The 27,543-nt window shown below is 43.9% G+C and overlaps 1 protein-coding gene across 17 annotated transcripts in view; it reads left to right on the top strand.

Annotated features, from left to right (window-relative positions):
• CAMTA1 (calmodulin binding transcription activator 1) overlaps positions 1 to 27,543 on the top strand; it is a 982,737-nt gene that overhangs the window by 917,127 nt on the left and 38,067 nt on the right. The window lies entirely within an intron of this gene.

Raw genomic sequence — 27,543 nt, 5'->3', positions numbered from 1 at the left:
GTCTCTAACTACAGACCAGGGGAGCGGAGGGACGCTCGATTCACCCGCGTGTACAGGGCAGTCCTGAAAGTGGATGGAAGGCTCGGAGGAACTTCTGAGAGCTTTGCTTCCCTGCAGACTGGCGACCAGAGAGCACTTTCCACGCGCAGATGGGCCAGGATAGATGCTCGGGGTGGCCCTTTTGCATTTTCGGAGCTCTGGTGATTGGGTTTCTAGGTATTGCGCCTCTTTAGAGGTGGCGCTGATGGCGTTCTGGTGTTTGAGACTCTTTCGATCTCTGTAGATTACTGCAGACATCAAAAGCATTTCTCTACAAATCAGGTATCAGAATAGATATCTGAAATGATGATATTCTTGCAGACTGTCTTCTTAATCAGTTGCCTCACCAGGGAAGGACGACAATTTTAAAGTCCATTTTCTATTTTGCCCACTTTTACTTGATAGGATTTCTGCTGGCAGCCTGAAGTATCTAATCCCGGAAGCGGACTCAGTAAACGTGAGAGGTGCCCTCAGATAACTACAGAAATGCCTCCTGTGTTTGGTTGCTTGAATGAATGCATTATATTTTTTCCACCAGTGAGGCCAACCCCTGACTTTTTAAAATTGTGCTCCCAAGTTTTATCGATAAAATGTCTGGCTATTACATACAAGGAGTCTTTTTCTCTTACTACCTTGAGGAACTGAAGTGTTCCGTTTCCCTGCAGAATCTGTGTCTTATCGAGAAACTATTGCTGGGAACCGGATCAAGAGAAATGCATTATGCAGAAGCACTTTTCCTGCTGTGTGTTTAGAAAAAAAATAGTTATTGTTCCAAGACCAGAATTAGCCACTAGCAAATAAATTTGTTTCTCTTTTTCTTTGTATTAGATTTAGAGAGTAATAATGTTTAATGTCAAAGAAAATAGCATTTACTTACAGCGTATGCATTTCCTAAATAAATTTAACCTAGTAGTGAAAAGAAGCAGAGAACTGCTGTGTATTCCTGAGAGACCTTGATGAGGTCGTCCTGATTAATTATAATCTGAACAACTCAAATGGAAATACAGTATTTCATGTACTCGTTAATAACAGTCTTGTTTGTATTATTTAAGGATTTGGCTTTGGTGATACCCTGGTGGATGCATTATTTCAGGCTATTCTTTTTTTTTTTTTTTTTTTTGAGACGGAGTCTCGCTCTGTTGCCCAGGCTGGAGTGCAGTGGCATGATCCCGGTTCACCACAACCTGCACCTCCCGGGTTCAAGTGATTCTCCTGCCTCAGTCTCCCGAGTAGCTGGGACTACAGGTGCGCGCCACCATGCCCAGCTCATTTTTGTATTTTGGTAGAGATGGGGTTTCACTATGTTGGCCAGGCTGGTCTTGAACTCCTGACCTTGTGATCTGCCTGCCTCAGCCTCCCAAAGGGATTACAGGCGTGAGCCGCCGTGCCTGGCCCAGGCTTTTCTTTAGTCTTCTATTTAGGAGTGAACTGGGCCTTTACTAAGAGCTGTCACTGCTGCAGTGTATTCATGTGGGGCTGTTCTAGAATCCAGTACGTGAATAACAAGTGGAACTGAGAATTATTTACTTAATATGAGAAAGATAGCAAAGTTAAAGCATTGGTTGATATGAAAGTTTCTCGAGTGAAAGGTGTGAAGCTCTTTTTAAAACAGGTTTCACTCTGTCACCCAGGCTGGAGTGCAGTGGCATGATCATGGTTCAGTGCAGCCTCCACCTCCCGGGCTCAGGTGATCCTCCCACCTCAGTCTCCTGGGTAGCTGGGACTACAGGCACACACCACCATGCTCGGCTAATTTGTTGTATTTTTTGTAGAGATGAGGTTTCTCCATGTTGCCCAGGCTGGGCTCAAACTCCTGAGCTCAAGTGATCCACCCGCCTTTGCCTCCCAAAGTGCTGAGATCACAGGCGTGATAGTGGGAGAAGTCCAGATGTGATGTATTGAATTACATTAAAAACCACAAGTTAGTATTACTCACATTTAACATTTCAGAAGTGCTTATTAGCCTGCTGGGTGATACCAATGGGTAGTGTCACATCATGTCATGGGGATGTTGGCGTTCATAGTCATGGAGACCTTCAGTTAGAGTCTTCTCCTCTTCTTGAATGAATTGCCCTGAAGCCAAATGACCATCTTTTCTTTGCTATTCTCTTATGTGACTACATTTGGCTTAACATGACAGGCAGACAAGGAGATGCCGTCGCCATCAGGAGATAGTTACTCTTCACCCCACAGGCAGTACAGCAAGTGACTCATTAAAACCATGATATGATACCCTGTGAATAGTAACTTTAAAAATAGGGCCAGGTGTGGTGGCTGACACTTGTAATTCTAGCACTTTGGGAGGCTGAGGCAGGTGGATTGCTTGAGCCTAGGAGTTCAAGACCAGCCTGGGCAACATGGAGAAACCCCGTCTCTACAAAAAATACAAAAATTAGCCAGGTGTGGCGTTGCATGCCTACAGTCCCAGCTACTCAGGAGGCTGAGGTGGGAGGATCGCCTGAGCCTGGTAGGTGGAGGTTGCAGTGAGCTGTGATTGTGCCATTGCACTCCATCCTGAGCAACAGAGTGAGACCCCATCTCAACAAAACAAAACAAAGAATAGCCAGGCATGGTGGCTTTCACCTCTAATCTCTGCACTTTGGGAGGCCAAGGCAGAAGGATCGCTTGAGCCCAGGAGTTCAAGGCTGCAGTGAGCCATGATCATGCCACTGCTATGCAGCCTGGGCAACAGCAAGACCCTGATTCAAAAAAAAGAAAAAGACAGTGGAGGGGGAAAATGCCAGTATGATCTTGTGTAATGCTTCATTTCAGTAAAGTTCCTTTGATAGACTAACCGGAATTTTAGTTTATAAAGTATCGTGATCCCTGTAATTTGCTTAATTTTATATTGTCTTATAAACATTGAAAATAGAGCATAGCTTTAGACATGATGTGGAGAGACTGGTCAGCTCATCTTTGAAGCACCTACTATACATCAGTTGCTTAGCAAATTAAAACTAATAATTAAATATTACTTTGAGGAAGGTAAAGTATACGGAGTTTAATGAGGGTAAATGTTTCTAGGAGTTAAAGTGCTGATCATAAAGCTACATAATGTTTTTGTAATGTGGAAGGTGATGATAAGTGATGTAAATAAATTTCTCCATTATATTAAACTAATATTTATCAACTACTAAAATTAATCATTCTCTCCATTTTTTCAGCTTTGTTGTTTCACCTGACTTTCACCACCCCATACATCATGTTTCACTCTCCAGCTGGCCACACCCCATCCTCAGCCACACGGCATGAGCCCTCTGTCACACGCAGCCAGGCTGGTGTGCTGGTGTGCCTACCGTCACCCGTACTCCATGTTAAATTCTGTCTCTTTTTTCCTTTGAGCCTCACTCAAGTCTTAGTAATGAAGCTTTTTTTCTCACCTCCCAGATTAGATTAACAGCTGTTTATGGGGTGCAGAGGGGCCGCACCTAAGCTGTATCTTCTACTATGCCTAGCATAATGCCATCTGGGACTTGAAGTTTCACAAATACTGTTAGTTGGCAAAGAAGTTATCCAGCGTGATGCTACTCATTAGATAGGGTGAGGAGACTGTAATGAAATGTGTTTCTTCAAGCTCAAGACAAACCTGATCCTACTCCGTGCCTTTGGTTCAGTCTTGCTTGTTGGTCATTTAGGCACAAACTCCAAATGATTTCCCATGCAGGTCAGTTCAAGGAGGAGTGAGAGGAGTCGAAAATCAATCTATGTGGATGTGAATCTAAAGCCAACTGGTGGATGTGAGTTTTCACTTAGGTGGTCTTGAGGTGGCCCTAAAAATCCTGGACACTGTACCAGTGTAAAATAGGCCTGACACCTGAATCATTTTCCCAGACTGAGAATATTGGCCAGAAGCCCACTGTCTAGGGATGTGTGTAGGTAACAGCTGTTTTCTTTCATATAATAGAGCAGGATGGGCACTGGGTGTTTCAGCTCTACCATTCACTCAGTGAGAAACCTTATGTAAATTACCTTGTATCTCCGGCTCTCTTACCTGTTTTCCAAACCCATTAGTGGTTCAGAAAAGCATGGTCACCATCATCAGATTTTAAAATCAGAGCGCATTGCACATAGTAAGCGTAAGTATTGATTTGGGAAGCTTTTTGGTTTCCATATGGGAGTGTGTGTGCTGGCTTCTATTTCTTTCTGTGGACCACAGTTTAAAAAAGTTGAAAGCCACTAGACTGGATATTTCCTAATTCTCTTTCAATTCAGCTGTTCTGCTGTGATTCTTTTCTGTGGTATGTGTCTGTTATGACGCCGCATTTAGCAGTCGCGTAAGGCCTGAAAGAGTTAAGATACCTCCATATGTATGAATTCAACAGATAGTCTCCAGCCAGGCCAGAGCTCAATATACCTTTCCTTGTCTTACTGAATGTTTGGGCAGTCAACATTGAATCAGTGTTTTGAATAAGCAAGACAGTTTATTGTTACTGTCATTTATCACATGTTTTGTAGATAAATTCTAATGCTGCAAGTGACAGAACTCCACCTCAGACTGGCTTACATAAAAAAGGGAATTTGGCCGTGTGTTGGCTCACACCTGTAATCCCAGCATGTTGGGAGGTTAAGGCAGGAGGATCTCTTGAAGCCAGGAGTCTGAGACTAGCCTAGGCAACATAGCAACACCTCATCTTTAAAAAAAATTTGAAACAAATAGCTGGACACAGTGGCACACACTTATAGTCCCAGCTACTCAGGAGGCTGAAGCAGGAGGATTGCTTGAGCCCAGGAGTTTGAGGCTGTGGGTGAGCCACGATTACACCACTGCACTCCAGCCTGGGTGACAGAACAAGACCCTGTCTCAAAAAAAAAAAAAAAAGGAATTTATTGACTCTTATGAAGTCCAGAATTAGTGTTATCTTCAGCTAGGACTAGCTCTAGATGTACAATGATGTCATTAGGCCTCCCCCATTGCCCCCACCCCACTCTCCTCCTCTATGTTAATTTTATTCTCAAGCAGGGAAGGGTCCCCAATATGGCAGCAAGATGGCCCACTCTGAGCTACAGTCTTATCGTCTGCCAAATTACCAGATGTCTCCAGGAAGACAGCTCTTCTTTCCCTGTAGTTCCAGGAAATGTCTCATCTCTTATTGGCCCATCTTGAGTCACGTGTCTAATCTCTTGAATAAGGGGACATGGTCCTCTCATTCATAAGGCCTGGCTCATACACCCCTGGAGCCAAGAATTGGGCTCTGCGCCACCTAAACCAGGTGCAGTTCCTTAGTTCAGGCTGCTCTAACAAAGTACCATGGACAGGTGTCCTGTAAACAACACAGATTTATTTCTCAGTTCTGGAGGCTGAAAGTCCAAGATCAGTGCCAGCATGGTGAGGGTCACTTCTGAGTTGCAGACTGCCAACTTCTTGCTGTATCCTTACAAGGTGGAAAGAGGGCAAGTTGCTCTCTGGGGTCCCTTTTATAAGGGCACCCATATATAATCCCATTCATGAAGGCTGTACTCTTCAAGACCTAATCACCTTTCAGAGGTCCCACTTCCTAATACCATCACGTTGGGAGTTGGGATTTCAACATAGGAATTTTAGGAAGACATAACATTCAGTCCATTGCACTCCCCAAGGAAGAAGCAAGGTGCCCTGATCAGGGATGAAAGGAAGGGACGCTAGGGGGGCCAACTGTGAAGGAACCAATAGGTTTTGGTCTTCACACTTGATTGTCATAGTCCTAAAGAAAACACCACCCTGAAGCTACAGAAACTCACTCTAGGGCTTTCTTCCTTGCTTTTATTCTCATGGTCCCATTTTAAATGAGAAAGAGGAACCAGAACCCATCACCTTTTAGTGAATCTTTAAATGGATATTGACTAATAATTTCTAGGACCATTTCCAGAAAGTATGGTTCAATTCCTTAGTATTATACACTGTGGTTTGGATTAATCACCAAATAATTTATTTAAATATCCTCTTTTCTAGTGAAAGAAGCGATGTCACTCTAGCCAGAACCAATGCCCCTGGCGCGCGTGTGTAAGATGTTTTATCTAATGATGTAAAAAATAGGAAGTACTTAGCCTAAAACTGATGATTCTGAAAGCTTTTAAGTCAGTTGAGTAATATTTCCCAGAAAAACAGTGCAATAAATGGCAGGTAGGTTCCCAGGCTAGCCTGAGAACAAAAACCTTTTGGGACCCACTATAGATACTCTGCATTTGCAGGAGAGAAATAATTAAAATAATGTGTGTGCACACATATATATGCATATTATAAAACATTGAACTACATAATCTATAAAATCTATCAATATATAACATATAAGTATGTGTTGCAAAACAAGTGAAAGAGTGAACCTCGCGTTTATATATTAAGTGATGCTGCTTAAATAAGGAAATATATAAAATAACTTTGGTAAATGGAAACAGTTTTGGTGAAGATTCTTAATTCACAGGGTAGAACTCAAAATGGTTCTCTGAAAATACAGTCTAGTTCTCTAATGTTTTAGAGTAAAGTTGGATAGAATAAGTAATATAAATTTATTGATAACCTAACTCCAACATTATTCATTATAATTACTTTTTTTTTTTTTTTTTTTTGAGACAGAGTCTGACTCTGATGCCCTGACTCTGTCAGGCCGAAGTGTAGTGGTGCGATCTCAGCTCACTGCAACTCCCACTGCCCAGGCTCAAGTGATCCTCCCACCTCAGCCTCCCAAGTAACAGGGACCACAGGTGTGCATCACTGTGCCTGGCTAGTTTTTGGATTTTTTGTAGAGACAGGGTTTCATATGTTGCCCAGGCTGGTCTTGAACTCCTGAGCTCAAGCAGTCCACCTGCCTCGCCTCCCCAAGTGCTAGGATTACATGCCGGAGCCACCACATCCAGCTCAATCTTACTTTTATTCCCAAATGGAACAAAGAAAGAGAGTGAGAGAAATCTTTCTGAGGTGGCTCAGATAATTAAAACAAGGATAGGGAAATAGTCCATTTTCATGCTGCTATGAGGAAATACTCCAGACTGGGTAATTTATGGAGAAAAAGAGGTTTAATGGACTCAGTTCCACACAGCTGGGGTGGCCTCACAATCATGGCACAAAGCGAAGGAGGAGCAAAGGCTTGTCTTACATGGCAGCAGGTGAGAGGACGTGTGCAGGGGAATTGCCCTTTATAAAACCATCAGATCTCATGAGTCTTATTCACTATCACGAGAACAGCACGAGAAAAATCCACCCTCATGATTCAGTTACCTCCAACTGGGTCCTGTCCACGACACATGGGGATTATGGGAGCTACCATTCAAGATGAGATTTGGGTGGAAACACAGCCAAACCGTATCAGGAGAGGTTGGATTAAAGAAGTGATTCTGTCTGTCAAAGGTTGTCTGAAGTGGAATTGACTGACCACACAGAGTGAGTGAGGGAGTCTCCTGAGATGGGAGAGAGGCAATGATAGTGGGGAGACATTGGGTCAAACCATTTCCCACACTGATCTCTGGTTGGCATGCACCATTCATCCACGTAATTTTATTGGAGTCTGTGCTAGGCTGGAGTAGCACCTGAGCCTGATGAGAGAAGGAGGAAGAGGAAGAGTATGGACCAAGACTTTGCTAACTCGGAGACTGTCTATATCAAAAAGGTATCCTTAGGGCTAGTTTCCTTCCCAAACTCTTCTGTGGGAACATTAGTTTCAGGAAATGCCTGTAAGAACTGCCCCCCAGCCCCCACCCCACAAAAAGTTTCACATAAGTTTAAGAAACACACCTACTATTGGCGATTATCAGTTTATAGCATCTGTTAGCATATTAGGGTTCAGAAAAGTCTTCCCTTAATGAGGTGTAAATGTGTTTGTGTTTCACCTAGTATTTCCAAAACATCTTTGATACAACATTTTGTGTTTGCTGATCAATAGCTCGTGGGAAATGTTCTGCAGAATGCAACCTAGGAAATGCTTCAGCAGATAGACCATCCTCACAAAATAGTTCTGAGGCTGTGGCATGGTTCTTTAAGGCCCCTGAAATTGAATACAAGATCTTATATGTACGTATGTTTCTAGGAGAGGACTCACAGCCTTTATAATTGTCAAAGAGCCCCTGAACAAAAAGCGCAAGAATTGTTGTTAAGGGCTCTTTTCTAACAAGGGAAGTTCAGTTTCTCTTAAATTTCTCTTATCTGTATATTTCATATCAGCATAGGGGATATTGCCCGGTGAGCACCGCAGCCACTCGGGTCCACACTGAAGAGGCCAAGTTATGAACAGGGGCTGGGCAGTCACTTGATTATTGTGTTTATGGTTGAACGGATTTAAAAATTGGCAGCTACTCTCTTTCCACCACAAATTGTGGAAAGATATTATCTATGCAAGACACTGACTTTCAGCCAAACTCCAGGTACATTCAATTCTGAAAACAGAAGAAACTGACGTGTTATTTCATTGCAGTAAAGAGACTTCTTGAAAAGTGAAGGTCCACTGACGTGCAGAAGAGAATGTTGAGAGTGATTTAGTAATATGCAACTTAAAACCAATGAACTATAGAAAGCTTTTCCTTCAAGAAATTTAGAACATCCTACTCATCTACATTCAGATTTAGAAATCAGCATGTATTCCTCTGAATGGTCTACCTTTAAGCCAATTCATCAGAGCATCCGAGAGCTGTGAAGTTGGACCACATTGGACCTTTGCTGAATTGCTTTGATGAAATGGTGCTTTGGTGTTCCTTAATACCAAACAGTAATAAACAGTCACTTGAAACCTAGTAGTGCTTTTGTCGCAAGGATGTTGAAATCTATTAAATCACAGCATCCTTTTTTTTTTGGAGACAGAGTCTTGCCTTGTCACCCAGGCTCTGGCTTTGGGCACGATCTCAGCTTACTGCAAGCCTCTGTCTCCTGGGTTCAGGTGATTCTCTTGCCTCAGCCTCCCGAGTAGCTGGGACTCCAGGTGCGTGTCACCACACCTGGCTAATTTTTGTATTTTTAGCAGAGACGGAGTTTCACCATGTTGGTCAGGCTGGTCTCAAACTCCTGACCTCAGGTGATCTTCCCGCCTCGGCCTCCCAAAATGCTGGGATTACAGGTGTGAGCCACCACGTTTGGCCCACAGCATCCTTCTTATTAGGACCTATGGGAGACATTTATTTCAGATCCTAGTACCAGGGAAAGTCATGCTATCCAAAGCAACTGACGTAGTGTGATCTTGAAACTCATTGCCCCCTTTTGCTTTGTTTGTTACGTTCAGCCCCATTTGGGACTCACATTTCACCATTTTGGAGGGTTTAGTCTGTGTTCTGTGAAACAGTTTTCCTGGAGCTTTCTTTTATTCTTGTCTGTAACATCATGAGTCCTGATTTTGCCTGATCTGCTATTAATCACAAGTATTTTTGTTAGCCACCTCACACAGGATTGTTACCAGTTAAGTGAGAGCAGGAAGGGAAATAAAGAGGCCCGGGGGAATGGGCTGGGACAGGGAAGGAAAATCAGGAAAAGGGGGGAAGAGCAGAGAACAGACTAAGGAGCATCTGGAGGTATTAGGGATTCAAGAGAGAGGATTCTCAGAAACAGTGCACAGTGCCACTGGAGTTGGCTATTAACGTTTTGTTCCATTATTTAACCGTTCCCTCAACCACTTGGGGGGGTTCTGTAAGGATCTGCAGATTGCATAGCCCCTGAAACTGGATGAAGTCAAGCTGCATCCCATAGCCACACACTTTTTTTTTTTTTTTCTTGAGGCATGGTCTCTCTCTCTGGGCCAGACTGGAATGCAGTGGCACAGTCATGGCTCACTGCAGCCTTGAACTCCTGGGCTCAAGTGATCCTCCCACCTCAGCCTCCCAAAGCGCTGGGATTACAGGTGTAGCCACTGTGCCAGCCACATCCCCCTTTCACAGAAAGCACCCTTAAGTGTTTCGCTTTTTTACGTAATCCAAGGGATGCTTTAATGCTGGCCTCAGTAATTCATACATTTGTTCAGGCCTCACTGATTTGAAATTTGCAAAAATCGGAGGATGACTCTGGTCTAGGGGTAGGGTGCCAAGGGATACTCAGAGGAACTGAGTGCCGTGCCGGCATGGGAGAGCAGTCCTTGATGTATTCTGATGTGGCGTAAGGAGCCGAGACATGAAAGAATCCTCACAAGCATCCTGACACTACTCGGAAGAAGCTTAATGACTAAAAATTTTCTAAAACCCTGTACTTCCCTTGGGGAAATAGTTTATTTCTGAATAAAATATTTATGTGGTATATTGACTTTTTAAAAATATCATCTATTTATCAGAAGGGTCTATGATGAATTATAAAATTGTTTTGCTTTGTTTTATTTTGTTTTTGAAACAGGGTCTCACTCTGTTGCCCGGGCTGGAGTGCAGCGGTATGATTGAAGCTCACTGTGGCCTCCACCTTCTGGGCTCACGTGATCCCCCCATCTCAGCCTCCAGAGTAGCTGGGACTACAGGCTCATGCCACCATGCCCAGCTAATTTTTTTATGTTTTGTTGAGATAGGGTCTTACTATGTGGCCCAGGCTGGTCTCCAACTCCTGAGTTCAAGTGATCCTCCTGCCTCAGCCTCAAAGTGCTGGGATTACAGGCATGAGACACTGTGCCCAGCTAATATTAAGTCATTTTATCCGTTAGGACCTATTTTATTAGCCCCTAATAATAAAGATAAAATATTGGACAGATATTTTATCCAGAATACAGCTATTTATTTTAAAATAGGTACGTTTCATTCTATTAAGTTGGGAAGGACTTATTTACCTATATGTTTTCGAGATTTTATAGCACTATGAAAAACATTATAATTAATAAACTTGTGAGTTCTGGAACAGAAGTCTCTCATATAGAATCCAGTATTCAGAAAAATACATATTTTTGGAACGTCTTGGGCTTTAACTCTCACAAGTTAGCAAGACAGTTAGGACCGTCTGTGCAGATGGTCCCCCTACAGTTAGTTCTGAGAGCCAAGCCTTGCCAATAGCAGTCCTAAATGTATGGAGAATGAGCTTGGCACAACTAATGAGGATCCAGCAATCCCACCACTGCGTCTGTAGCCAAAGGAAATGAAATTAGGATGTCAGAGAGAGATCTGCACTCCGGTGTTTATTGCAACACTGTTCACAATAGCCAGGATACGGTAGCACCCTGAGTGTCCATCTGTGGATGAATGTGTAAGGAAAATGTGGTCTGTGTCTACAGTGGAGTACTATTCAGCCATAAAACAGAATGAAATCCTGCCATTGCCAACATCAGAGCTGAATATGGACAGCATTCTGTGAAGTGAAGTAAGCCAGGCACAGAAAGACAAATGCCACATGATCTCACTCCTAGGCAGAGTCTTAAAAAGTTGATCTCATGGCAGTGGACAATAGAATAGTCATTACCAGAGGCTGGGAATGGGGATGTCGGGGAGATGTTTGTCAGAGAATGTGTATTTACAGTTAGACAGGAGGAATCAGTTCAAGAGGTTATTGTACAGCCTGGTGACTCGAGTTCATCATGATATATTCCCGAACATTGCTAAGAGGGTAGATGTTAAATGCCCTCACCACAAAAATGATAGCTGTGTCATTATTTAGTGAACAAATGTACTCCGAAGTACATTTGTACATAGTGCATTACTATGTAGTACATTTGTTAATTAGCTAGATTTAATCTTTCCACAACGTTCATGTACTTCAGAACATCAGGTTGTAGGCAATAAATACGTACAATTTATGTCCATGTAAAAAAAATTTGAGGCCAGGCGTAGTGGCTCACACCTGTAATCTCAGCACTTTGGGAGGCTGAGGCAAGAGGATCACTTGAGCCCAGGAGTTCGAGATTAGCCTGGGCAACATAGTGAAACCCTACCTCTACCAAAAATACAAAAAATTAGCCAGGCGTGGTGGTGCATGCCTGTGGTCCCAGCTACTTAGGAGGCTAAGGCAGGAGGTAGAGGCTGTGGTGAGTCATGTTTGCACCACTGCACTCCAGCCTGAGCAACAAAGCGAGACCCTGTCTAAAAAAGAAAAATAAAAAAATAAAAATGGATATATTCTTATTAGCTAAAAGGTGGCCATGAAGGAGCTGCTTTTAATAACTTGGCTGAAAAAAAGCCCATCATAGAAATGACTCATGGAAACAAATATTTGTTCTACATGTTATTCTGTACCTTGTCCTTCTTGAAGTTCACATTGTGTATTTCCGATAGTTGAAATTAAATCATTTCGTCAATAAATATTTACAGAGGGCCTACTGTGCACCAGGAATTTCTGCTAGGCCTCAGGAATGTCGCGGTGACTGGGATGAACGTAGTCACTGGCCTCACTGAGCCAACACAATTTCTCTTTACATTCATGTATATGAGACCGAGTTTCTGGTGACAAAGGCTCATATCGTGTTGGGTTTTTGTAGTCCCGGTGGCTAACAACTTGAGTTGTCTTGTTCACCCTTAGTTCCCTAGAGCCTTGGCGCAGTCTTAGCCAGCAGTGGGCATTCCGTAAACACAGTGGGCGTTCCGTAAACACAGTGGGCGTTCCGTAAACACAGTGGGCGTTCCGTAAACACAGTGGGCGTTCGTTCCGTAAACATTTGTGGAATGAGTCCGTTCAGGCCGGATTCTCCATAGTTCTTCCCCAAGGATTTCAAGTGGTGTTTTGATCATGCTGGGCGCCACCGAACAATCCGCTGGTGCTTAATTATTGTATCCATACCTCCTGACAATTCCTGCGCACTTTGTTGTTTCTGTCTTTGCAGATTCCCTTCTCAAGTGTTAGGATTTTCATTTTCCATTTTCCTTTATATAACCCATTTAAATCACGCCTTCATGTCCAGGTTAGATCATTCATTGTTCATCTCCAGGTCTCATTACAGCCCCCTTTTTTTTTTTTTTTTTTTGAGACAGGGTCTCGCTCTGTCACCCAGGCTGGAGTGCAGTGGTGCCATCTCAGCTCGCTGCAACTTCTGCCCCGCCAGGTTCAGGCGATTCTCCTGCCTCAGCCTCCCGAGTAGCTGAGAATACGGGCACATGCTACCATGCCCAGCTAATTTTTGTGTTTTTAGTAGAGACGGGTTTCCCCATGTTTCTCAGGCTGATCTTGAACTCGTGACTTCAGGTGATCCCCCTGCCTCGGCCTCCCAAAGTGCTGGGATTACAGGCATGAGCCTGGTCAGCCCTTTTTTTTTTTTTTTAAAGACCTCATTAGTCTTAGGAGTAATACGCTTTCTCTGTTCTTCTACATTCATTTCACTAGTCTTACTTTAGAATGTCTCAATTCTTGTTTATAATATTTCTGATTTTCACTGTGCACTGAAACTGTTGAGGCAGTGCGCTCCAAACTTGTTGCTTTCTGCAAAGTTAGCCGACTTTAAGATGTTCTCCTCTTCTGTAGACTCTTTAAAGGTGGGTGCAGAATCTGTATGGGAGTTCCAAATGCCAATTAGCTGCAGTTTTACTACCTTTGTCTTTAGTTGGATTTGTTACTTTACTGACAGCAGAGTTGGCTCCTGCGTGGTGGAGGTGCCGTTGGTGCCCGAGACCGTGTTGTGATGTGGCTGTCTGAATGTTCCTTGGAGAATAGGTTTGAGATTTTCACCCTGAGACACCCCTAGCTCTAGTATTGAAAGATTTCAAATGAGAGATGATTGTCAGTTTGCTTTGCTGCCCTTGTAACATTTTGTCTAATCACTGTTGGTCCGTTGTTTTGGCAGCATCCTGAATGATTTTTCTGAATAAGTCCAAGACTGAATATGGGGATGGTGTAAAACAAAGATCAGGAAGAAGAAATATGGATGCAGAATTATGACAAATGAAGAAGGCCTAAGCAGCATTGCTCATTGCCATTTCTAGTGTTTTGGTATACAGAGTCAGAGAGTTTTTAAAAAGTGGAGTATGGCGGTTTTTTCTACGGCTAAATTTAGCCATTGCTTTGGAAAATCAGAGTGGTACAGCTTGTGCCTTATCTCCACCCGGCCCTTACCCTTCCCTCTGCACTTGGACATCTTAAACAGCTTGCCAGGGAGGAGCAGCTTAATATACTCTCGTGGCGCCATTTATTCTGGGAGGGAATTAAGTGACTTCATTTTCTCTGTCCTTCTGAGCTTCCTAAAAAATTTAGGAGACTTCCTAAGCAGCGCTCACAGTGCGCTACAGAAATAGTTGCAGGCATGCCTCCTTTGCCTCCTCAGCTCTCCCTGCCAGGGCAGCCAAGGGCTGTAAGTGGAATGAGAGATGGATGGCAGTGGGAGAGCACATGTGCACTTGAGCTACAAATAACGTGTTTTAAAATAGCAGATGGTATTTGACGATTGCTTCTTCATTCACTTACCTGCCAAGGCAAAACTTTTTCTTCTCCTCTGGCAACAAGACCTGAGGTGGCTCAGCTCAGCAGTTGTAATAACAAGTTCTCATGTTTGCTGATATTATTCATTAGCTGATGTGCGGGCATTCATATTCATGGACGCTTTCTGGGGCTGTTCTAGAAAGTGTTCCTTTTGTTTAACCCGATCGAAACCTCATGTTTATACAACAGTTGAACCTGGCTGACTTGTTAAACACCTTGGTAACTAACGAAAGCCACTCCTTTCATTGAGGGGGGCTGCCAGTCATTTGTATTCCAAATAGTCCATTTTTCTCTTGAAAAGGGGGAACATCTCAAAGTTAGGGGTTGGGTGTTTTTTTTTGTTTGTTTGTTTTGTTTTGTTTTTGAGGCAGAGTCTCACTTTGTCACCCAGGCTGGAATGCAGTGGTGCAATCTCAGCTCATTGCAACCTCCCTCTCCCAGGTTCAAGCAATTCTCCTGCCTCAGCCTCCTGAGTGGCTAGGACTACAGGCACCTACCCCCATGCCTGGCTAAATTTTGTATTTTTAGTAGAGACGGGGTTCACCACATTGGCCAGGCTGGTCTCAAACTCCTGACCTCAAGTGATCTGCCTGCCTCAGCCTCCTAAAGTGCTGGGATTACAGGCGTGAGCCACCAGGCCAAAGTTAGGGGTTGGTATTTTTCATGAGAAACTCAGTGGCTATAGAAAAGTGACACTGCTGGGAAGTTCCAGTGTGTGCCTGTGAAGAAGTCACCTCATTCCCAGCCTTGCTTCCAGAGTCTTCACTGTAGCTGTGTGGTTTACTTCCCTGAGCTTAAAGCAGATGGCAGCCAGCCGGGCAGACACTTGCTTTCCAAGTCAGCTCTGCTGGCCTTGGATCACTTTGACCATCCTCTCTTGCCCCTGGACAGGTGATAAAGCTGCTCACTGGTATATGAGCCACCTGGACTGCACCGTGGGGAGCGGAGGCTGCTCAGGGTTCTTGCCCCAGAGTTTGGATGATCTCATCAATAAATAGGCTTCCAGGAGCTTAAATTAGAAAATAATCCTTTCCACATGCACTCACTTTCTGAATGGTGCTAGGGATACAAGACAAGGTCTCTGCTTTCAAAAAGCTCACATTCTAGCCTCTAGCAGGAATGACACCTAGGAAAAGAACTATCCCTTCATTTGCTCAGTACTGTTAGGACCCAGGGCAAAATGTGGAAGGTTTACCAGGCATAGCAGAAAGAACACTGGTCTGGAGTCCAGTCTGTGTTCAAATCTCTGCCCTGATACTTACAAGTGGTATGCTCTTGGGTAAGTAACAAATTTTCTTAGCATCAGCTTCCTCATCCGAAAATGAAGGGGAAAATCTTTATTTCAGAGTCATTTTGAGGATTAGACATAATCCATGTAAAATGTCTGGCTTACTGTAGATGTCCAGTAGCTGCTATTATTATTATTAATAATATTGGAGTGATGTCTGAGCCACACTCTGAAGAGTTAAGAAGTTCACCAGGTGGATGAGGAGAAAGGTTGGCCTCGGCAGAGGCCCAGAAGTAAGTAAAATTCCTGGTCGTGAGCCAGGAATTTTGGAGAACATTGAGTTATGAGAGAACCCTAGAAACGTAGCCTGGGATAGTTGGTAAAGAACAGTCCATTCTGTGTTACAACAAAGAGTTTACATTTTATTTTGTATGTTCAGGAGGAGGGATTTATTTTACCTTATTTTTATTTATTTATTTTTTTGAGACAGAGTCTCACTCCATCGCCCAGGCTGGAGTGCAGTGTATTTTTATTAGAGATGGGGTTTCGCCATGTTGGCCAGGCTGGTCTTGAACTCCCGACCTCAGGTGATCCGCCCACCTCAGCCTCTCACAGTGTTGGGATTACAAGTGTGAGCCACCACGCCCAGACAGAGGAGGGACTTAATTTTTTAAACTAAATTATCTGGTAAAATATCAGGAACCATCCCCTGGTGTATTGCTCAGTACAACCAGGAAAACTGATTAGATTTGAAGATTGAAAGTGAGTTGTGTAAAATCCAGAGGAAGCAGTAGGTGCTGCTGGGGCCTGAGGGCCTGGGAAATCTGGCTAGGAGCTGGTTTCCTGGCATAGACACTTTCTCACTCACAGCAGACGCCCAGACACTCGGGATTCTCCACTTTTACAGCAGCAAATCCCAGCCCTTCTAAACTTAGAACACACTGTGGGTGTCTGATTTCATGAAATTGTCTCTGTCTTTAAAACACTGCTAAGGAATTTTAAACATTTAAGTGAATATTAATTTGGGACATTTTAAAGTGAGTCCCTTTGAAGGTTAGGAACCCCTGTCAGAGAAAGAGGAAAAGATGTCCCATGACTGTGCTGTGTGACACTTCATGGAACAGCCGTGATGGAGAGGCTAGGATGGGGTCGACCCAGCAAAAGAAAAGGGAATCTGAAGCCCCAACTAACCATTCCTTGACCCTTGGGCCAGTTATTGTTTGGAAGAGTTTTTTCATCTTCTTCTTGATCGTTGTAATACTCAAAGCTATTCTGGGATTATGAGTCTATTTCTATTTATACTTATGCTTTCTAATATTGTTGGAAACTAAGAATTGAAGTATAATAAGGTAAATGAATATACTACTATACTATACCCTATGCTTATACTTTTGAGATACAGGAGTTAAACCTGAAGGTCTGTTTTTTTTTTTTTAGTTTAATATATCAATAAGGTTTCTTTTCAGCATTTCATTTATCGGTTTATTACAGCTAGGTAACACACACAGTTACTTTCATCATCATTTGATCTATTTTTAAAATGCCAGCTGGGCATGGTGGCTCATGCCTGTAATTGCAGCACTTTGGAAGGCTGAGGCAGGCAGGAGGATAGCTTGAGGCCAGGAGTTCAGGACCAGTCTGGGCAACATAGCAAGACTGCAGCTCTAAAAAAAAATACCCTCAGAAGGCTCTAATAAACACTGCAGTGCTGTAGTAGACACAGAGACATCAGTAGGAATTCATGTTTACATTAGTGTGTATACAGGTAGATATATACATATATACATATATTTCCTAGCTTTCCCATCGAGAAGGCCTAGAAGCAGTGATACCTCAATAGCAGTGAACGCTTAGCACCCAGATGTTCGTTTCTAAATACCGTTCTCCAATAAAAACCAAAGCTCCACTCCTTAGAGAGATGGACAGTTCTAGGATTGGCACAGGGGAAATGAGAGATGAATCTGGAGCATCTTGTAATGCCAGAAAGGAAGGAAGTGCTAAAAGGAAGAAAAAAGGATGAGGGCACGTCAGAGGGGCACAAGGGTCAGCCGGAAAGAGCTCCTGATGGCCAAAGCTGGAACACTTGGAGCAACAAAATAAGTAACAGTATCAGATTGTGACCCGAAGTTTAGAATAAATGTACAGGAGTCCATACTGATATAAATAAGTGATTGACTAAATACATAAATAAATAAGGACAAATCTTCCTTACAGGAGAACTCCAAATAATATATGTAGATACTCCCCCGTCTGTGAGGTGGAACTTAGTTACCCTCTTGTCGTTGGGACTGGACTTAGTGACTTAGTTCCAAAGAACGGAAAGAGAAAAATTGTAACTTCACAGTACAGAAATGTAGCAAACATTGCCTTAACCAAATGATGGAGGCTGACCTCACCAGGACATCATTATACCTCTGATTGTATGTGATGAGCAGGGTGCCTCACCTCTGATACTCTTCCTAAAAACCCAGAACCCAGTCTAAGGATTAGAAAATACCAGGCAAACCTAAATTGAGGGATGTCTCCAAAATACCTGACCAGTATTCTTCAAAACTGTTAAATTTTTTTTTGGAGATGGAGTTTCACTCTGTCACCCAGACTGGCAGGCTGGAGTTCAGTGGTGTGATCTCAGCTTACTGCAACCTCTGCCTCCTGGGTTCAAGTAACTCTCCTGCCTCAATCTCCCAAGTAGCTGGGATTACAGGTGCCCACCACCACGCCCGGCTAATTTTTGTATTTTTAGTAGAGATGGGTTTCACCATGTTGGCCAGGCTAGTCTCAAATTCCTGACCTCAGGTAATCCACCGGCCTCAGCCTCCCAAAGTGCTGGGATTACAGGTGTGAGCCACTGCGCCCAGCCTAAAACTGTTAAAATCTTGAAAAGTAAAGGAATATGGAGAAACTGTCACAGATCCAAGGACACTAAGGAGACTTCAAAACTAAACACAATGCGGGATCCTGGGTTAGATCCTGGAACAGAAAAAGGACATTCATGGAAAAAGTGCTAAAATCGGTGTCAAGTCTTTAATTTAGTTAATAGCTCTAATATACCAATACTAGTTTCTTAGTTTTGACAAATGTGCCATGGTTACATAAGATACCATGTTAGAGGAAACTGAGTGAGGGGCATATGGGAACTCTACGATCTTTGCAACTTATCTGTAAATCTAAAATTACTCGAAAAAATGTTTAATTTTTTAACCATGCTCCCATAGATGGGGCTGGGCAGAAGGCCCCAGTCTACTAGCTCAGGCATAAGAGAGCCATATTCCTTCAAAAGATTGCATGTATGGGCCGGGCGCGGTGGCTCACGCCTGTAATCCTAGCACTTTGGGAGGCCGAGGTGGGCAGATCACGAAGTCAGGAGATCGAGACCATCCTGGCTAACATGGTGAAACTCCATCTCTACTAAAAATACAAAAAATTAGCCGGGTGTGGTAGCTCATGCCTGTAGTCCCAGCTACTCGGGAGGCTGAGGCAGGAGAATGGCACGAACCCAGGAGGCGGAGGTTGCAGTGAGCCGAGATCGCACTACTGCACTCCAGCCTGGGCAACAGAGCAAGACTCTCAAAAAAAAAAAAAAAAAAAAGATTGCATGTATTAGTTTATTTCATCCTCACAAACAAGAAGGGATATGTGTATAAATATCCCCATTTTATAGATGAGAAAATTGAGGTGCAAAGTGGGAATCATTTTTCCAAAGTCACACAGTGACAGGATTAAACCTGGGGCTCTTATTTCTTTTTTTTTTTTTTTTTTTTTTTGATTAAAAGTTTACATTGTATTTTATTTTTTAGATAAAAATAAACACCAGAAACAGTTGAGGGACCAAGAAGTGCCAAGAAGTCCTGTAGGGATGAGGAGGCATTCTGCTGGACAGCTTTTTAAAATGTTTCCCACAGTCATCTGCCTCATTAACAATGGTCTTTATCTTAGAAGTGTCTCTTTGATTTTATAAATTGACATGATTTCTTGTTATGTTATAATATATTGTATTAGTCTATTCTCATGCTGCTAATAAAGACATACTAGAGACTGGGTAATTTATAAAGGAAAAAGGTTTAAGGAACTCACAATTCCACATGGCTGGGGAGGCCTCACAATCATGGCGGAAGGAAAATGAGGAGCAAAGTCACATCTTAATATGGTGGCAGGCAAGAGAGTTTGTGGAGGGGAACTCCCACTTATAAAACCATCAGATCTCATGAGACTTATTCACTACCACAAGAATAGTATGGAGAAAACCGTCCCATGATTCAATTATCCTTACCTGGCCCCACCCTTGACACGTGGGGATTATTACAATTCAAGGTGAGATTTGGGCGGGGACACAACCAAACCATATCATATATGCTGCTCCAGTCCTTCAAAAAGTCACACACGCATTTTCACTATGTCATCTATAGGCACTTTATCTGCAGTGTTAACATCATCTTCATCATCACTATTATCACGATCCCCTTTATTCAGAATCATTTCTCCTCCTTCACTGTCAGTCAGTAAATGAAGACCTGGAGCCTCATTATCAATATTAAAAACTATTTAATGTATACTTCTTCCATCTTACAGACAGGCTATGAAGGTCAGATATCATTTTTTTTCTCACTTGACATGTGGAATCCTTGAAAGGCACCACCTTGTTCATCATCCATCTCTGAACATTGTCACAGGCCAGAGGTTGTGCCAGGCATGCACAACTGTGTCTTTAGTCATGTGTTCCAAGCACTGGCAATAGCATCTTTCATGCTAAACTTCTTTTGAAAACATTCACACCCATGCCTCTGTTCATGCTCTTAACAGGCTGTTCAAAAAAGTGTTTTTTTAATATTTGCTCTTTATTTATCTAAGGATACCCTTGTCACATGTTTGAATTAATGAAGTCCTATATGGGAAAAAGTGCACAGCAATAAACATTTTTGATGAAAACTTCAGCTACAGGATGAACAGAACTGTTGTCAAGGACTAACAAGATCTTGCAGTTGTCATATAGTCCAGCTTCCCTGCATTAAGCATGAGTCACTGGTATAAAATGTTGGTTAAACTATCAGAAAATCTGTCCCTGGTGATTTATGCCTTTCTGGTACCATAATAGTGAACTAGTTTGAAATTTGCTTCTTTTTTTTTTTGTTTTGTTTTTTTATTAATTGTCCTTTTATTTTTTATTTTTACATGGACACAGGAAGGGGAATATCATACTCCGGGGACTGTGGTGGGGAGGGGGGAGGGGGGAGGGATAGCATTGGGAGATATACCTAATGCTAGATGATGAGGTAGTGGGTGCAGCGCACCAGCATGGCACATGTATACATATGTAACTAACCTGCACATTGTGCACATGTACCCTAAAACTTAAAGTATAATAATAATAAAATCTTATTTCTACTCCAGTGTTCTTTGCACTGTCTCAGAGCTGCCCGGGCTGAAACTGCTGCTTCCACAAAAAAGGAGCACAGGGAGAAGAGGTTCATGAAGAGAAGCTTTGAATGAATCATGAGCCGGACGGTTGCTGCGAAAGCCGTCAGAATGATTGAGTTTTTTTCTGGGGATTTACATGCGCATGCATGTCTGGAAGGTAGCGGGAAGGAACTACTGCATGAAGGTGAATGTATCCTTCCTCATTCCCTGGAACCATTCAGGAAAATAGACTGCTTTAGAGAAACACGAGAGGCGGAGACAGACACCTGGAAAGACAGCCCATGTTGTCAGCTGAGTAAAGGACAAAGTAATAAAGAGGTCAGATGCAATGGGAATGGTAGAGGAGTACTTGATCCGTTGCAGACAGCAGTGCAGGTGGCTGGGTTTTAAATCGTTTTCAAGTATTGCCTGGTCTGAGTTGGGGTGCTTGAGAAGAAAATGTGCACCCAGTTATTGTCAACAGAGCTACTGCGGATGGCTCTGGCATGGTTCACATGAGGTGATGCCTCACGTACCCATGCTGGGTAGGAATCTCTGCTTCTGTTTGAGCAAGTGGTTCTGGGATCATTCTTAACAGGCACTTGGGTGGAGGAGAGAGGAGTCATTCTTTCACTGTGGAAACAGGCCAGGGTCTTAGGGTAGCGGTTCTTGAAATGTGGCCCTAGACCAGAAGCATCAGAACTGCCTGGGACCTTGTTAGCAATGCAGCCTCTGGGTCTCACTCAGACCCACTGGACCAAAACTCTGGGAATAGGGCCCAGCAGTCTGTCTTAAGAAGCCCTCTTAAAGTTTGAGAACCTCTGGTCTAGAGGAATGGTCACTGGGATGAGCAGAAGCCCCCATCTAGGGCAGCACACAGCCCCCAGCCAGGAACAGGCGGGTGGGTCACACACAGACTCACAGCACACAGCCTCTAGCCAGGAACAGGCGGGTGGGTCACACACAGACTCACAGCTTCCAGCCAGGAACAGGCGGGTGGGTCACGCACACAGACTGATAGCACACGGCCTCTAGCAGGGAACAGGCAGGTGGGTCACGCACGGAGAGTCTGCCACTGGAAGGGAAGCTGAGACTCACACTCAGAGGTTCTGCACCAGAAGTAAGACATCATTCAGAGCTCACTTTGCCTGAGTCTTTAGATCCAGGAGTTATGGGACTTACCCAGGGGGGTTAAGAGTTGGGGAACCTCAGCCCAGTTGACACTTTATTTTGTATCATTTGATACTTCCTTGTCTGTCAAAGGATTTTTTTTGCTTTTGCCTTTTCCTACTCTGCCCTGCTCTTCCATGCCCTCAGAAAGTTTATAGTTTCGCTGGGGAGGACATGGCTGATAGCTCAGTGTAGTTCTGGATCTAACATTCACCTATACACCCCGCAGGATACAAACTATATGTATTTATTTATAGCCTCCTATGTGGCCACAAAAGTTTGGTCATTGTTCCCACTTGAAGGTAGGGTATCATTGCAACTAACTTTTGTGAGGTTTGTATTGATACCTAGAAGGCTCTAAGTAGGTGGCTCTTTATACTGTTTTTTACTGAAGCATGTATGTGTAGAAATGTTATGTAAATTTTTATTTTCTTGGGTAAAATGCTTAGGATGGTGGTGTCTGTCTCTGGGTTATGCGTCTGTCATCCTCATGTCTTCAACAGGAGGCCAGCCTGTGTTACTAGAAACAGGCCTCTGTGCACCTCTTTTCCGTACCCTTGCCCAGAGTTCACTCGCTGCAGCAAATATAGAGTGTCTGTTCTGTGATGAAGCAGGAACTTGTTCTTCCGGTGCGACGGATATAGCCTAATATTTCAGGATAAGAACTAAAAATCTCAGAACTGCCAGGCAGGAAGCGGAGCTAGAGCAGCTGGCTTTCTTTGCGGGGACCTCTGGAGCCTCCTGTGGCCTTGAGCCACCTCTGAGCCTCATGTGCCCATGGAAACTTGCACTTGTAACTTTCCTTCTGTGCAGAATTTTCTCCCGATGGAGTAGTTCAGCTGCTCCACTTGGACTGTCCTAAGGACATCCACTTGGAAGCCCTCAAAGCTGACCCTGTTGTCTTTGTTTGAAGCATCATGGGTAAGAACTAGGACCAAACTCATCAGCCCCCTAAATCTACGCATTATTCCTACTCCCCTTTCTCTGCCTTGTATTAAATTTTTTTTTTTTTTTTTTTTTTGAGACAGAGTCTCGCTCTGTCGCCTAGGGTGGAGTGCAGTGGCGCGATCTCGGCTCACTGCAAGCTCCGCCTCCTGGGTTCACGCCATTCTCCTGCCTCAGCCTCCTGAGTAGCTGGAACTACAGGCGCCCGCCACCACACCCGGCTAATTTTTTGTATTTTTAGTAGAGATGGGGTTTCACCATGTTAGCCAGGATGGTCTGGATCTCCTGATCTTGTGATCCACCTGCCTCGGTCTCCCAAAGTGCTGGGATTACAGGCGTGAGCCACCGCGCCCAGCCTCTGCTTTGTATTAATTTAAAACTCCAGGTTTGTTCGGGCTGCAGAAATTATCTGTTGGTCAACAAAAGAGGGCAAGGATATTTTCACTGCTGTTCTAAGTACTCCCTACTGCCTGGTGCATACATAGTAGGTGCTCCAGTGAATATTTGTGCATGAATAAGTGAATCTTTCAAATGTACTTATTTTCTCTAATGTAATCAGAAATTCTTCTTTGCTTCTAAGTAATTGTATTCCCTGTATCCCGTAATCACACACAGCATACAGTTAAAGCAATGCACAGCTCTCAATTTGCCAAATATTTCACAGTGTTTTAATTATCCTAATAAAGCTGTAAAACCAAAACAAGCGTAAAAGCGTTGCTTTTGGCTTGCTAGTGTGGAGATGTAAAGACCATCATTTTATCCATCTAAGCCTTACAACCTCAAGAGCTGGGCCCTGGCCCCGTGCAGAGGAAAGGACATGTGAGGAGAAAGTGTCTCTGAACTTGTGTAGCACAGTGCAACAGACCGCACTCCCTGGGTGCCAGCTCAGTCATTTGCATTTGAGATTGGTTTTTTATTTTAATTATCACTCGCTTCCCCTTTGGAATTGAGAGGCTCAGAGATGCCGTTATGCATGATATGATTTTGTTAAGAGGCACATAATTGCTTCTGAGTATTTTCATGAAGTGCTTCTCAGAGCAGCTTAATATCATGCACTCATGGCATAGCAACAGGGAATGCAGCTGGGGAACAAAAGCTGGTCACCTCTGTGGCACACACAGAGTCACTGTGACTGTTGGAGGGGTTGACTGGGCGATGCCGTGGGCAGGGCCTGACTCGGTGATGTCAGGGAAGGTCTGTTTCTGCAGTGTCTGTGCTTGGCAGGGGGATGGGCAGGGGACAGCTGATGCGGGGACCGCACTGCAGCACACTGCAGCACAAAGCCACCTCCACGGGCAGCAGGCAGGCTCGCTCCAGGCTGACCACAGCTCAGAGAGCACCTTTGGTGCTTTTCTGCCCCTTTGTCTGCCACCGGATGTTGATCTTGGGCACTCAGTTGCAGATTGGTTCCAGAGTGCTCTGGAACAAGTGAAATGGATGCTGAAAACTCGTTAGCCAGATGCAAGATTTGTAGACTTGCAGAAGAAATCACAGATCTGTGGCTATGGAGGTTTAAAACTCAGTCAAGTCATTTCAATGGGATGCATAACGATCTCCAAGTAGGTTCCGAGATCAATGGTTGTCTGGCTTAGCAGCATTAGGAATAAGCAGAGGAGTTTATAATATCCCGCAAAGGGCAACTGCCATGCTGCTTGGAACTGAACTCTAACTGAAGAGTCAACTTCTTAGGCTTCACATGGAAGAGACCTGTGATCTGCAAGATTTCAGATTTCTAACGGAGAGGCATGGCATCTGGAGTAAAGACACCAGCGCAACCTCTGTAGTCATCTTGTGTTTTCTGCTGGTGGTCACAGGATGAGAACGGCCGTGTGCAGGTTACCCCACACAGTGTGTATTCAGAGTTACCTCCCTGCGGGGAGTTGCCACTGAGTGAGACACTTAGTGGCAGGATCCTCCAAGTTTGCCTGTGTCTGTCCATCCATAGTTGTGCAATTGGAAGGAAGACGTTATTTTTCGCTTTAAAAGAGGAAGTATCTTTCTTGCATTGTTGTTCCTGGAAGTAGTTTATTAGAAATTAATATGAGGAATCTTTTTTTTTCTTTTTTTTTGAGACAGAGTCTCACTGTGTCACCCAGGCTGGAGTGCAGTGGTGCCATCTCGGCTCACTGTAACCTCCACCTCCTGAGTTCAAGCGATTTTCCTGTATCAGCCTCCTGAGTAGCTGGGACTACAGGCATACACCACCACACCCGACTAGCTTTTTTGTATTTTTAGTAGAGACTGGGTTTCACCATGTTGGCCAGGCTGGTCTTGAACTCCTGACCTCAAGTGATCTGTCTCAGCCTCTCAAAGTGGTGGGATTACAGGCGTGAGCCACCTTGCCTGGCCAGAAAATAATATCAAGATTCTTAAAAAGCAACCTTCCTCTTGCTTTTGTGTTTTAGTAAAGTAAAATCAGTTTGATCTGAAGTGAGGACTGAACTGCTGACTGGGTATTGACTGTCTTTTGAGTAGAGCTAAGCTTTCTAGAGAGTGAGAATATTGTCTCCTTCTGGTAAGACTGCCTCATGCCTATGCATCTTTTCTTCCCATCACCCTTCCTTCTTCTTGGCGTATCTGGTTATACTCCCAGCCCTGGGGCCAGATAGATGGGTTATCTCCATGTGCCTCAGTTTTCTCATCTGGAAAATGAGGATAATAACAACACCTACCTCACGTGATGGTTGTGAAGAGTAAATGAGTTAATATCTGCACAGTGACGCAGTGGTGTCTGGTGTGCAGGAAGCATTCTGTGAGTGCTATCTCTGCCTGTTGTTTTCTCTCACATGGAACCGTCGTACGCTTTGCTCGCTAGTCTTGGAATTTATAGTCAGGATGGTAAGGAGTGGTGATAAAATATTTCTTCTCCAGATTATCCCTTTGCATGATTCAGATGACTGTATTTTGAAAATAGTTATGTTCTCAACAGTTGGAGGAGAAATATGTGGTCACAGCTGTTCAGTCAGCTTCCACAGACATTGACTTCATTTGTCTAAAGATGATGGTGATGGCAAGCATGCTAACCTAGGATTTATCATGTTCTGAGCACTTACATAGATTAACAGCCCTCTGAGGTAGGTGTAACTACTGTCCCCATTTAAGGGTTGAGGAAACGGAGGCATGAAAGGTTTTGTTCTAAGTTCAAAGCTACACAGATTTTATATGGCAGAGCCAGGGCTCTGCACAGCCATTCACTGTCTGACTCCTGCACACCTACAGCTCTATCGTCTCCTGCGTCTCCTGCTCTCCCTCCCTCTGTGCTCCAGCCACACGGTCTTCTGCTCCCTGAAAGCCCTGCCTCAGGGCCTTCGCATGTGCTATTACCAGGCCTCAGTTCTGGACATGTTTGGCTCTTTCTCATCATTCTGAGCAATCTCGAAGTGTCACCTTTCCTGACTTGTCTAAACTCTGTCCCCATCCCATCCCTCCTTATTACGTTATCCTGCCTTCTTCACTTACCAAGGTCTGCCTGTGCTAGAGTAGGGAGAGACCTCCCCTCTTCGCTATTGAATATCTGGCACAGTGTTCCTTAAAATTTGTGAAGTGTGGCCAGGCACGGGGTCTCACGCCTGTAATCCCAGCACTTTGGGAGGCTGAGGTGGGCAGATCACTTGAGGTCAGGAGTTCAAGACCAGCCTGGCCAACATGGTGAAACCCCGTCTCTACTAAAAATACAAAAAAGATTAGCTGGGCATGGTGGCATGTGCCTGTAGTCCCAGCTACTTGGGTGGCTGAGCCAAGATAATCGCTTAAACTCAGGAGGCGGAGGTTGCAGTGAGCCAAGATCATGCCATTGCACTCCAGCCTGGGCAACAGAGTGAGATTCCATCTCAAAGTCTCAATCTCTCTCTCTCTCTCTCTCTATATATATATATATTTAACATATATATGATATATATGTCATAAGCGTATATAGATATACATATGTGAAGCGAGCGTGGGCATGATTGATTTTAACATCGATTTAACTCCTCTTATGTACATGGGTAGGTGACCCAATTCTAACATGTGTATGCTTGTGTGTGCATGCACATGTGTGTGTAAATGCAGGAATGTGGAGAGACGTGTTCTAATCTTAGTAAAGTGGTACAGAATCACAACGTGTTTTCTCTTTGAGTTTCAATCCTAGCTCCAACAGTAATTCCTGTTGTTTCTCTGATGTAGAAGTGAAGTACCTATTTATGTTTGTCTCTGATGAGACATGGGTTAAAAGAAATGTGGGGCTGGGCGCAGTGGTTCATGCCTGTAATCCCAGCAGTTTGGGAGGCCGAGGTGGGCAGATCACGAGGTCAGGAGTTCAAGACCAGCCTGGCCAACGTAGTGAAACCCCGCCTCTACTAAAAATACAAAAATTAGTGAGGTGTGGTGGCAGGCATCTGTAGTCCCAGCTACTTGGGAGGCTGAGGCAGGAGAATCACTTTAACCCGGGAGGCAGAGGTTGCAGTGAGCTGAGATTGCGCCATTGCACTCCAGCCTGGGCGACACCATGACACTCTGTCTCAAAAAAAAA

The sequence above is a fragment of the Pan paniscus genome, chromosome 1 (genome assembly GCF_029289425.2).
Source record: "Pan paniscus chromosome 1, NHGRI_mPanPan1-v2.0_pri, whole genome shotgun sequence".
Lineage (NCBI taxonomy): Eukaryota > Metazoa > Chordata > Mammalia > Primates > Hominidae > Pan > Pan paniscus.
This window is presented reverse-complemented; position numbering and strand designations above follow the sequence as displayed.